Source organism: Cyanistes caeruleus, chromosome 6 (genome assembly GCF_971803275.1).
Source record: "Cyanistes caeruleus chromosome 6, bCyaCae1.hap1.1, whole genome shotgun sequence".
Taxonomy (NCBI): Eukaryota; Metazoa; Chordata; class Aves; order Passeriformes; family Paridae; genus Cyanistes; species Cyanistes caeruleus.
Window position 1 is genome coordinate 49,546,847 of NC_141706.1, and position 13,653 is coordinate 49,560,499.

A 13,653-nucleotide genomic window follows, 5' to 3' on the forward strand; every position below is an offset into this window, starting at 1 on the left:
ACTCCAGAAATGCTTCAAAATTAAAAAATGCATTATCAACAAGCAGGAAATAACACTTTACAACTGACTTCACTTACAGAAGTCTTTAACTGATGTAGCCATCATCAGCTCACATACATTTGTTGGTAAGCTTGTTGTTAGTCAACTTTCTATGAATTTTCTTCAGGTTTATGGCTGCATTTTCTATCAAAGTGATTAATTGAATCTGGGAATTTATTTTATAGAACTGAATCTTCCATGCATAGGGATCAAAGGGGGAAAACTACTGAGTTTTTGGGAGTTAAGATTACTTGAAACTGAATATTTTAGGAACAAATTATACTTGGCAGAAGGTATTAGAAGGTAGTGCTCATAGATAATGAATCTTTGGGAAAGAAAACATGCCACAAAAATTATATTTTTAAAGACTTTTGTTTATCAAATAACGGGAATAGGAAGGACTTCCTGATTTGGAATTACTCTATGGATCACAGCTGGGATTTTCAGCTGAGCTTGAACAAACCCTTGTTCAGTAACAAGAGTTTGAATATTAGAAATATAAAAGCTTGCATTTCCAGAGAGCTGTTTTGTCAATCACATTGGAAAAGTAATTGACGAACATAAGGAGGAAAATTGTGCTAATAACAGAACTTTGAAAAAAAACCTCATGCTACAAACATATTGCAAAAATATGCTTTCTTAGGCCATTTGTATGAACAGAGAGTGATTAATAGCTTCAAAGGAACTGCAGTGAAACTACTTGAAGTATTGAATCCTTCTCCTGTAAGAGTTTTCGTCTTGCTCTCTGAGCAGTTTCTGGGCAGCGCTCATCTGTGATCAGCATTTCAATACTCTTTGATGCATTATCTTCTATTTCCTCTAATACAATCTAGTTCAGCAGATTTACTGATTATTATCTACTTACCTTTTGAATTATATATGAATCACTTTTTTTTACCTGAACGTTTACCTGGCCATAAATTTATTAAATGCAGTTAGTGAATATGAGATGTGTTTCTACCTGCATGAGGTCTAGGCCTCTCAGTTCTTCAGGAGTACTGTTTGTGGCCTCATCATACTCCCAAGAATATTCAGGTATTCTGGCCAAAGAAATCAGCAGGTTTTTTTAAATCTCTGTGTATCACAAATAAATTGATGAGAATATGTTAATAATTATAGTTGGATTTTTGTTTACTTTTAAAATAAGATATGAAGGCAGGATATGGGATTTCATATTTTTCTAATGACTTGAGATCTCAACTTGAATCTTCATGTGGAATTCATCAAATAGGCTTTAGCAGCACTTACACATTTCCCCTTTTAGTAACTGTTTCATATTAAGCCTGAAAGAAGCTGAGGATGATTTTTCCTGTAATTTACCATATTTGTATCTATTTGCAACAGTTGTAAAAATACTATGTAAACAGAAATATCATAAAACACTCATTAAAAAAGTCTTCTAAAGCCAGAAAAAGAACAGATTTTTCATGGCAGTAAATGATACAAACATGAATTACCCCCCCAGATATGACGGCATTTGGCTTTGTTGCCTTTTTAACACTGTTATAATGTATTTATGACATCAAAATAAACAGAAAGTAAAAGCTCTATAAAAGGAAATTTGATGTCATGGTATTTCCTGATTATGGGGAAGAGAGATATAAAAAGAAGGGAGCTATTCTGTGATGGAGGCTATGCAAACTCCTTTAGAAGGGATGATTTCACCAGACGTGTTGCTTCTCACAACTGAGGAATGTTTTTGTTACAAGCAGACAGTGACTTTCACAAAAAGGCAAATACTGTTTCAAAGAAATCTCTGAAAATCTTTCATCAATAATTACTTTTTCACAGGTCAAAGCATTTTGCTGTTTATTTCATCTTCACTGTTGAAAAACTTCACTGAGTCATAGGTTTTATTCATTTCTTCTCTTTCTTCCACTGCCATAGTCAAAAATTTCCATTTATAACACTGCAACAGGCTATTAGGAAGTAATAGTCTGAGAATTAAGCTTTATCCATTTGTACTCCTTTTTAAGAATGACCTCTTTGTATTCTACTAGAAGGACGAGAGCAGAGTTTAATTCAACAAGCACTAATAAAATGTAACCAAATTATCTGACCAGAAAAAGAGAGTAAGAGGGGAAAAGAAAAGAAAAGAAAGAAAAAAATAAAAAACAAACCTGCCTAACATAGTCTAGATAATAGAAAAAGAACATGATGGAGTAGGCAGAAGAGAGTGAGGAATAAAGATAAACACATTCCTTGATTTAAATAATGGAAAATAAGAGGATTTGGAAACTCCAGGAAGTGTGCAATGAGTCACTTACTGAGCTTGTTGCAAACAGTATTATTGGATTTCTTGTATTACTCAGAATATTTGGTGTCTTATTTGCATCCAAGTGAGTGTTAAGTTTTTTTTTATTTGTTTACCTAGCCATTATTGGAGTCTTTATTTTATTGAAAAAGCTCTCTTCCTATGTGAACCTGCAAAGCCCCTGATAAAAGCAAATCTCTGGATTGACCTGGTGGGGGTTTCTCAACAAAGGGATCTGAACATGGCTTTGTAGCAGCTCCAGTGTAAAGATGTTTAAAACAAAAATTACTCTTTTATTAATTTTCTTAATTACTCTTTTCTTAACCAGTTTGCAAATGGGTTTTATTCCTTTATTCAGCTTTGGCAGAAGTACTATAGCTATGTTGACAGAGTTCAGGTTTTTATGTTCAGACAGATTTCTATTTTTCTAAGTAATTTTGGTCACTGCTGACCTAATCAACCCCTGTACTCAAGTACAAGTTGGGCTTCCATCACATGAATGTATGTTTTTTTCTGTGTTGAGTTGTTCTTATTGTAATGTTGTTTGTCTCCTGCCATCTCATTTCTCTTGTTCTATTAGTATGAATGTCATATTTTTATTGAATGACCTTTTCTTAATCTATTCATACATGTCTGGTGAAATTTAACATGCAGTGACTATTTTTTGTTTGCAAGATAGACTTGAAATTTATGTTAAAGAGAATAGAATTGCTTTTTTTTTTCCTTAAGGAACTTTACAAATAAAACTGCTTTGTACATAGAGGGCAGGATAAAATATATGAAGTAGTGGTATAGTTAATTTTTTTTTAAGTGACATATTTCAATGAAGAAAAGTGTAGTTTTAAAAAATATTGTAGCAAGTTGAGAAAAAATGTGTCAGTTTGAAAGTGTTTTTGCTGATAGCTATAACTTTTATTTTTTAATATCCATTTGAGTCACTGAAATTACTTGAGTTGTTTATAATCAGTGTTTTGTGGTCTTACAAGATGTAAGAGAATTCACAGTTCCAGGGTTAGAATCAGGGTTTGAAAGAACTGGAATTAGTTTTCATATTTCTAGAAGTACAATGTTTCAAGGGTTTAGAACATTGCACCATTACAGTGAAGCAAGTAAAAGATTTGTATGAGCTTTGTCACAGCAGAATAAGTTTCCTTCATTATTGTTACATTATTCAAATGTGGAATTTCCTTGTTTTAACTTTAAATCTTGGACATGGAAACACAGATTACTTGGAGACCCTTTAAACAGATGTGTCTGAGAATTACTCAGAAAAAAGCCATTCCTTTCCAGCACTTTGTGTGAACAGTATTGAAAAAGGCTTATGACCCTCTTTCAAACTCCTGCAAAATATGCTTAAGCCACAGGAATTTGCAGGCTACCAAACTGAAAATAAATTCAGTATAGACACCAAAAAATTAATTTAGCAGTCACTGTCATAACTAGGATTTTTCTCTGGTTGCACATTTGCCGCTATTGCACATTGGTACCATATTTGTAAGTCTGCTAGACTGTTTTTTATATACAGTGTCAATGCTTACAAGCCTATCACCCTCTGAGGTGTAAATTTATAAGACTAAATCTCAAGAGAAGTGTAACAAAAGTATTTCATGCCAGAAATGCATCTAGCTGGAGTCTCTACCACTTCTCTACTCTCACTCATCTGAAAAAAAAATCCAAAACCCCTCAGAGTGAACAATTATAGACATGTCCTCCTAACACCTATTAAACAGCACTTGAATTATGAACAGTATACTGTGAGTATACTTTTTTTTTCCTGTTTTTTTCCATTATGCAATTATGCTATTTTTCTGTGTTTTCATTATCCCATGTGATATCTAAACCTCGTTAGAATCCTTGGTTTCAGTATGCCCAGTAGCTTAATCATGCACTATTTAAAGAATTATTTTCTGACCTTTTGACTTCATTTAGTGCTACTTACGAACACACATTCACAGAAAACATTTACATATGCTGCATTTTTTTTAATTATTCAAATTATAAAGATAAACCTGGTAGAATTTAATCAAAATTAGTTTTCAAGGCTTGTACTTAAAAAATGGTAAAAATAATTATAAATTTTATTCCTCTGCAGAAAGGGAGAGGAACTTTTCAGGGAGAATGAGAGACTTGGATTAGAAAAAAGAATATATATACATATAAAAATATATTTATGTGCTATATATTTTATATATACATGCAGAAAATTTTTCTGGACTTACTCATCAAAACAAAACAAAACCAAGTAATTGGAAAGCACACTGGATTTGGTCCAAATTCTCATTTTCAGTCTAGATTTCTTTGTTCAGACATCAGTTGTGCTGAGTATTTACATTGTACAATATAAACTAATTTATGGCACTTACATCATTACCTAGCATGCTGTTAATCATCTTGCATGCTGTGAAAAGTTCTAATGTTTAACAGCCTTCCCCTGCTTTGGAATATCATTGATTCATTGCTTACAGTTTTCCTTTAAGGAGCTGGGATTGATGCTCTCAAGATGCTGTCTATATGTCTAATGGGGCTCTAACTCACAGAAGAACACAATCATACTGTACACAGATGCTTCACACTCTTTTTGCATTGAATTCACTTCAGGGTCACTTTATTTCTCTTAGTAAGATAATTGCTCTAATGAACTGAGGGGAACATTTTTTTCATGCTGATTACAAGTACAATGAAGAACATCATAAAGACAAGATGAAATTTGTTGGTTGCATGGTGCAAAAAACATTGTTTCAGGGAATAGCACAGTGAAAATCCTCTCTGCTGTATTAAATGGTATAAATAATAGTTGGAAGCAAAGATTTATGTCCTGTGATATTTTATTAGCTGTGAGTGTTGTTTGTGCTGACTTGACTCTCCCTTAAAATCTGTGCAACCTTCATTGTTCCTTCTGAAATACAGGTTTTGGAGATAATACCAGAGAATCCTTTAGTGGTTTGGGTTTGACTTAAAAAACGTCTAGTTCCAATACCCCTGTCATGGGCAAGGACCATTTCCAATGAACCAGATTGCTCAGCTTCCCATTTAACCTGTTCTTGAACACCTCCAGGGATGAGGTACCGGGGTATCCACAACTTCTCTGGGACCTGTTCCAGTGCCTCACCACCATCACCTTAAAGAAGTTATTTCTAGTATCTAATCTAAAACTATCCTCTTTCAGTTTGAAGCCATTTCCCCCTTGACCTGTCAGTCCATAAAGTTCCTCTTCACCTTTCCTGTTGCTCTCTTCAGGTACCAGGTCTTCCTGGAGCCTCCTATCCTCCAGGCTGAAGAACTCCAGATCTCTCTGCCTGTCTTTAAAGGAGAGGTGTCTGATTATTTTTGTGGCCTTTCTCCAGATTTGCTCCATCGGGTCCTCATCCTTGTGTTGGCCATCCTAGAGCTGGGCACAGCACTCTCAGTGTGGTCTCAGAAGAGCAGAGTTCAGGGGGAAGAACCACATCCCTCAGACTGCTGGCCACACTGCTTTGGATGCAGTCCAGGGTGTGGTTGGCTTTAGGTGAGGAGAGTGGACTCTGGAACTGTGAAGTATGAGTAGATGGAGTGGTTTAGTCAGTGATATCTGTACTCTTTTTGCTTTGACTACAGTTGCGTGCACATTTTTTCTCCATTTTTTTTATACTTATATACAGATTTCAGACTTCTTATTTGGGGGTACTGGATAGATATCAGTGCAAAATCATTCCACAAAAATCTGTGAATAAAATTTTTTAATATTCAATATATTTCTATTATTTATTGCAATTACAATGATAATAATTTAAACAAAGATGTAAATCTTTGTATATGTTAATGTATTCACCTGACCCACCTTAAAACACTGACGCCACTGCAATCTTCCACTGAATTTATTCTTATGAATGATCAAAATTTCTGGTTTAAAGGATAAAAACTTATGATTGTATAAAACTTTCAGATAGCAGTAAATGTATTTCTGGAAAGCTGAAGTTTTGAGATCCTATCATGAAAAATGTAATATTTGGCCACAGGGAAGAGATGAAGCAGAGGATACCAGTAGGAAGGAAGGAAACAGTGTAGAAAGATGCAATAAACACTGCTGTCACAGCAAACAAGCAAGGAAAGCCAGATGATGCTTTTTGATTTAGACATAGCTAACAGTATTTATGGATCAATAAATATCACAAATCAATTTCTGAAAGAGTGTGGAATGCTTGTAGGACTTTTCCCTCATTTCAGTTCATGATAAGTTGCTCTGATTATGTTAATTTTGCCATTTTTCATCTAGAAACTGCATTCCAGTGGTAGTTCTGCCATATGCCACACAATCTATCCAAAAATTTGATGACTTTCATTAATAAATTAAGTAATTATCCTTTATAGGCTTCTACCAGCCCCTTAAAAATCTCATCTGGGATTTTTTGTTATCAAAGAATAATGAATTAGCTTCTCAGATAGCATAAGTCTTACACAGTTACATTGGTTGAAATTATGTCCTTACTGAGTGAAAAAGGAAAAGTATTTTCACACTAAGTAACTAGCTCGGTTTCGTAGTCTTTATAGAGGAATGGAACACCTCTCCTATGAGGAAAAGCTAAGACAAATGGGTTTATTCAGCTTGGAAAAGAGAAGGCTGACCTAATTGAAGCCTTCCAGTACCCAAAGTTAGCCTACAAAAAAAGAACAAGCTGAGTTGGAAGGGACTCACCAGGATCGTTGGGTCTAACTCCTGGCCATGCACTGCACCATCCCAAAGAGCATTGTCCAAACGTTTCTTTAGCTCTGTCAGGCTTGGTGCTTGGTGCTGTGACACCTGGGGAGCCTGTTTCAGTGCCCAGACACCCTCTAGGTGAAAAGTCTTTCTCTAATATCCAACCTAAACCTTTCCCGACTCGGGTTGATGCCATTCTCTTGGGTCATGTCACTGATCACCAGAGGAGAGATCAGTTCCTACCCTCCTCTTCCACTTGTGAGGCTATTGAAGTCCTCAATGAAGCCTCCCCTCAGGCTCCTATTCCCCAGGCTGAGCAGATCAGCTGGCCTCAGCCATTTCTCATATGGCTTCCCCTCGAGGCCCTTCACCATCTTTGTTACCTTCCTCCAGAAGTTCTCTAATAGTTTTGCATCTCATATTGTGGTGACCAAAACTGCACACAATATTCAAGGTGAGTCTGCAGCATCGCAGATGGAGAGAGACATTTTACAAGAGCATATAGTGACAGCAGAAGGGTGAATGGTTTCAAACTGAAAAAGTAGATTTAGATTAAATACTAGAAAGAAATTAGGATGAGGGTGGTGTAGCACAGGAGAAGGTTGCCCAGAGAAGTTGTCAGTGCCCTGTCCCTGGGAGTGTTCAAGGCCAGGCTGGATGGGACTCTGAGCAGCCTGGTGCAGTGGAAGTTGTCCCTGCACATGGCAATGGGGTTGGAACCAGATATCTTTAAGGTCCTTTCCAATCCTGTATTATCCATGCATTCTGTAATTCTGTGATATAGTTTTGAAAGACACAAAAACAGATAATTTTATCTGATAATGAAAATTTTTATGTGTATAAACAGTTGACATCTGGTTTTTTGACAAAGATAACTGCTGTGTTTTAGGTGTGTTAAGCTACATACCTCAGAAATAATAAAAATGCATTTCTGCTTTTAATTTGAAGGAGTTAAAGCAATCCCTGACACTCTTTTTCTTCTTTTTTTTTTTTTTTTTTTTTTTCCCCCGAGGAGAGTATATGATCCTACTCTTATTAATTACAAGGACTAAGGAGAAGATGGCAAATGTCAAAATAATTTCCTACCTAGGTACCATTATATTCAGAAAATTTTAAGTTCTAGTCTTTGAAATTTAACAGGTTTTTTTTTTCTAAAAAAAAAAAATTCCCAGTCTGTTTAGAGATAAACTACAGCTAGAACACTTAATTAAACACCATTTGACTATGGACACCTATTGACTTAGCCAGTCTGCCTCCTACCTGTCAAGAGATACATGGGAGCTAGTGAACTCAGAGCTTAATGGCCTCAGAAAAAAGAAATTTTAAAAAAAAGGAATTAATATAAAGTGCTATATTTTAAATAACAATAATGGTGTTACTTCAGATTTATATTTGCTCTTTTAATTATTAAATGTCATTAGACCTAGGCAGTTTCCCAGTAACTGCAACCATCATTCTTAGAAATAAATTTCAAAAAATAACTACCTAGAACAGTCACCAATCCCCTCCTCAAAATACAGGTCATGCTAGTGAACTTCAAATTTTGCTTTTGTACAAAAAGAAAAATCAGGCTTTTCTGAGGCAATTCTGTGAGGCCATAGATACAACCATGCAAACAATAATTGAGGCTTAATAATTTCAAGAATAAGCAAAGCCTCTAATAATTGTGTCCATTATGTATTGTGTGGTAATAAATGGAGAAAAGGAGGTGGGGAAGGAAAAAAAAAGAAAAAAAAAAACCACTGGAAGGACTCCTCATAATCTTTTTTACTCTCATACTTGTAAGTAACTTGTAAGTAACTACTAATACTCTAGTAATACTCTCGTAACAATTCTGCCATAAATCTGAATACAGTTTTTTAAAACATATTAAATGAAAAATGCTTCCTTTACTACTTTGCTGCTGCTGACAAATCACTGGGTACCTGTTCGCTATAAGCAAAGCAAAACCTTTGTAAGGAATTATTTTAACAGAATGCATCTTGCATGATCACTGCATTTGGCTAAAATCTTATTTACAATAAACAAGCAAAGTCTGTTTTTTAGTTTTGCCTTGACACTATATTTTTTATTGTTCTAGAGCGCTAGTACGTAGCATATCTATTATGCCTTACATTAAATGCATACATTATTTTGGCATTCCTTTGGTCTTCTTACTGGATTTATTTACCAGATGTTTGCATTCTAAATTTATACCCATTTTTTAAGGGTTTATATAACACACATAAACTTGAACTACGTTAGAATTCTCTTTTCTGTTTGAACTTGCAGAGAGTTTCCTTACACTTTCTTTTCATTTCATTTTCTTTGCTCTTCTAGGCAGCACTCAAGGCAAAAATTACCAAAGTTCCACTTGAAAACCTCACTTATAATTTTTGTTTCTGAAGCTAAACAGTAGTTCTGTCTGTAATAACCTAAAATAAACCTTGGGCAATTCTGAAGTTATAGTCATATAAACTCATTAAAATTTTGGTAATTTTTGTGGCCCTACAGGAATCTGAAAGATGTTTAAATTTCTTACATTTTGTATCAGATTCATGAAGTTAAAGAAGAAAAGAAACAAATGGAGGACTATGAAGAAACTCAAAAGAACATCAAACCTCTCTTCTCTTCAAAGATGGTTTAGGGTTGCCTGAGGTAGGTACTTATCAATATGCAGTTGAAACCATAAAATAAATTCTTCAACCTCTCTCCTTGGTTCATTTCCATTCTTTGCCCTTTTAGGTGAAAGGTCTTTTGTATCCTAAATTTTATCTAAAAAATGAAAACTAAAAATTTCTTATCTACTTGGATAGAGAGTACAGGAAATTATTCTTTGTTTACAATAGCCTCTAAAAATTTAAAAAATGCTTTCATGTTTTTCTTCATGTTTTAGTCTCGTAACGTAGCAATATTGGGGAAATTTCATATTTCATTTCCAAGCGTTCCTAATGGTAAAATTAAAGGAATGAATTCACAAGGATACTAATTTGTATATTCTTGATGCACAGTGGAATTCAAAAAAGATAATCTATCTGGGAAGAGAGAAAGAGCTTATTTTCCAAGCCTTACATGACCTTCTGTGTGTTCATGATGAAATATTTCAGAATAGTCTCTGCTGTCCGTGGCTGCAATACTCTGACAGAGGTCTTCACACTACTGAGTAGAACAGGACAATTTCTCTTGTTCTTTATCCTCCAAATACATTCCAAAAAGATGTTTTTTTCCATTACACTACTGTTCTTTCCTTGGCCCTTCTCCACTACAATATACGTATTTCTGTCTGACTCTCCTAGTATTCTGTTTTGCATTTATTCATCTGATTCTCCTGAGTGTAGTTCTTTGCATTTCTATTTATTGAAGTTCTTTTGGTTAATTTTTTTGTTCACTTCTCCAATTACCAGAATCAGTTTGAGTTCTAATCTCGTTGCTCAGTGTGTTTGCAAAGGTCTTTTAAAATCATTTGGAAAACAAGTAGATTAATTTTCAGTTTACATTCCAAGTTGTTATAATAACAATAATATAATATTAATATACAATAGTAATGTATTAATCAATCAAATACATTAATCAAAACTTAATGTATCATATCAGCTTATCTGGTTTTACCTCTTAAAAAAAGCTACATGAATTTCTAAATAAAAACTGGATAGTTCAGAATGCAATATATAAATCAAAAGAGGAAAAAAGTATCTTTCTTAAAAATAATTTTTTCTAGCCAATTTGTCTAGTCTTAAGAATTTATTTCATAGTTTTCATCTATATCTTGGGTATTGGAGTACATTTTTACATTTACTATAGTTTTACTTTTTCATATTTTGTAAGAATAATAATGCTGATAAGCATTATTTCTCAGAATTGTGACCACTGACATGCAAACATATATTCATACACATGCATACACCATCTTGTGTACTACCTGCAACAGAAACATTTGAAAAATTATGATTTTTCAATCATAACGATTATTTACAGAAATCTTCAATCATCACAGAATGTTCTGCTTTATTTTGAGATTATTCTCATATGGAAAAATTTACACAATTCATTTAATACAAAGCTAAGAATTTTTTCTATTTCTTTTTGCTCTGGCCTTACCCACCTAAATCTCAGATCCTTTTCATTTTGTTACACTTGAGAACTGCATGATTGTAGAAATTCAGGCTCAAAGGAACCTCTGATGTCTTATGTAGACAGGTTTCATTTGCCCATCACAATTGATTAGTTCCTTGAAGCGCCTCCTGGTTGAAGGGCAGTGATTTCCTTCGAGTTGCATTGCACAGTGCTTTCAAGTAAAAGCCTGCCATATGGGCTGCAATGGGCAGCTGAACTCGAGTGCTGCTGCTGTCGTGTTCTGGCTGCAGTGGGCTAGGGAAGAGCTGAGCAGCAGAGCCCAGGCAGATCTGAGGGCATGGCAACTTCTGGCAGGAGGCAGCAGCACAGCTGGTGGTGGGTGAGACAGAAACATCTTCACTTGATAGACCTGCCACTAAAACATGATGTATGAGCAAGCCACAAATCATTCTTGTTGCAGAGGAATATTTAGTAAATACCTTTCAAGGCCTTTATTGCTTCCTCTCCCTAAGAATTGCATGAGTAAATTGCTCTAACAAAGTGTGAGGAAAATTCTGTTGAAGTATTTAGAAATATGCAAACAGTTTTTCACCCAAGCAAACATTTCTGCTGGAGGGATTGACTTCTAAAGAAGCATCCACCACTCTATTACAATCTGTATATCCACATATATTTATTATTTTCTAGATCATTTTTATTTCAGCTATGAAACCATAAAAGATTCCTAACCTGATACCTCTTGGTTCCTTGGGATAGATATTTCTAGATATATCAAGGTAGATTTTTTGAATTGGATGCTGGACTGTGTACTCAGTAATAAAGACTGAAGGCCTTAAAAAACACCAGTAGGATCATCAGTACCCTTACACCCACAAGGTAGTCTCAGAGCACTTGAACCTCTACATTATTAGCAGTAGCAACATTTTTTGAAAAGTATGGCCAAAGTATGGGACACAAAGACCATTCTGCAGATAGCATTGTTCTGGAACACATGTAAAAAGAAATAAATCTGTTGCTTCTGTATATACACCTGCACATATTCCTTAGTTACCAAAGTGAATGTAGAAGAGAAAACAGTGGTCATGAAAGAGGGATTAAGAAAAAAACCAAAAACAGTCTTACAGGAATGCAAGAGAACCAGGAAACCAGTTAGAAATCCCTCTTCATAAAAAAATCCAATTTCACAGGTCCTCCTGGATTTTTGAACTCAATTAGCCCACACAAATTAAGACCTTAAGGAGTTTGCATCCTCAGTTCAAAGTTACTAAGATTGGTTTTGCTGTTTTACAAACCTTACCATTAAAACACAAGGTAATTTAGCATGGATGCAAACTGAAAGTTAAGTCCTTGATAGAAGGGGGAATTGGACAGCTGGGAGTAGGAGTTGTTTGATGATAAGACATAGATGCATTTTAGCATCCTGGACTGTAGGATTGCCTGTGTGTGCTGCATACATTCTGCAATTGTTTGCTAAATGGAGACACCTACAGTTTGTCACTGCGAGTGGGCAGTGACAGTAGAACAGACATACGTATGATGGATGCTGCAGAGACATTTTACCCTAAAAGAGGTTCAAACACCTAGATTATGAAAAAAACGCCCAACAAACCTGTCCCTTTCTTCACTGCAATGAGATTGTCTTTTCACATTTTCACTGTATTTCCATTTTCGGTTCGGCACTTCTGTTTTCTGTGGGAAGGTTCTGTAAAATCTAAGGTGGATAGACATCTTCTGCACAAAATTTGAAGAAATAATGAAAAAGGTGCTGTTCTCAATTTTGTAAATAGTATGCAAGTTGTACCAGCTTCCTACTGACAGTTTATTTAAGATGCATATTTCTTACAAGAGATTTGGTTCTGTGCTTCATCTACACTCTTGTGGTGAATGATAATTACTATTTAACAAGCCAAATGTTCTTGCTTTTGCTCTGTGCCTTTGGAGTACTGAATACAAAGTCATAGCAAAGATTTCTGAAAAAGATTAATAACATGCAAAGCCTGTTAGATGATATACAAGGAGTTAGTGAGGCTAATATAGTAAATAGTTGGGGAAAAGTATTACTTAGTAATTAGTGTATTCCACTTGTCTCTCCACAATCATGAAGCCCAGTATCTCTGTATCTATAGGTAGAAAATGGTTACATAAAAATTGAAAGAATAGGGTGAAGTTTTGATTGTCTAACGGGGAACTCAGTTGTTCTGGAAATTGCAATAAATGCTAACTCTGAACAGTGGTTAAGCGCTTTGCTGGGAGTTGCTTCAGATTTTATTTTTCTCTTAAAATTTTAATTTAATGCATTTTTATCTTAAAAATTTAATTTAGTGCCTTTTTATCACCCCAAAATTCAATCTGTAAATGCACTTTCCCCTAAAATTTGTTACTGCCACAGAAGATGTTGAAACAAACTACTTTAAATGCTTTCAGGGGATGTCTGAGAGAATTTTGAGTGCTTTAGTGGAGGGATTGTTTTTGGACTATATTTCTACAGTACCAAGGAGATCTTTGAAAGATTTAGTTTAAATGAAACACCAGAAATTAACATGATACTGTTTTCTATTTTAAGTTTGGGGACGTTTACACAATTTTCTTTCAAAGCAAAAGCTGGTACATTAATTGACATGTGTGAAAAAAA

At 34.8% G+C, this 13,653-nt stretch overlaps 1 long non-coding RNA gene across 1 annotated transcript in view; it reads left to right on the forward strand.

Annotated features, from left to right (window-relative positions):
• The window catches only part of LOC147652672 (uncharacterized), a 109,420-nt gene that overhangs the window by 88,085 nt on the left and 7,682 nt on the right, over positions 1 to 13,653 (forward strand). Inside the window, exon 3 of the long non-coding RNA XR_015288209.1 lies at positions 9,502 to 9,605. This is a non-coding gene — a long non-coding RNA (uncharacterized LOC147652672). The remainder of the gene's footprint in view (positions 1 to 9,501; positions 9,606 to 13,653) is intronic.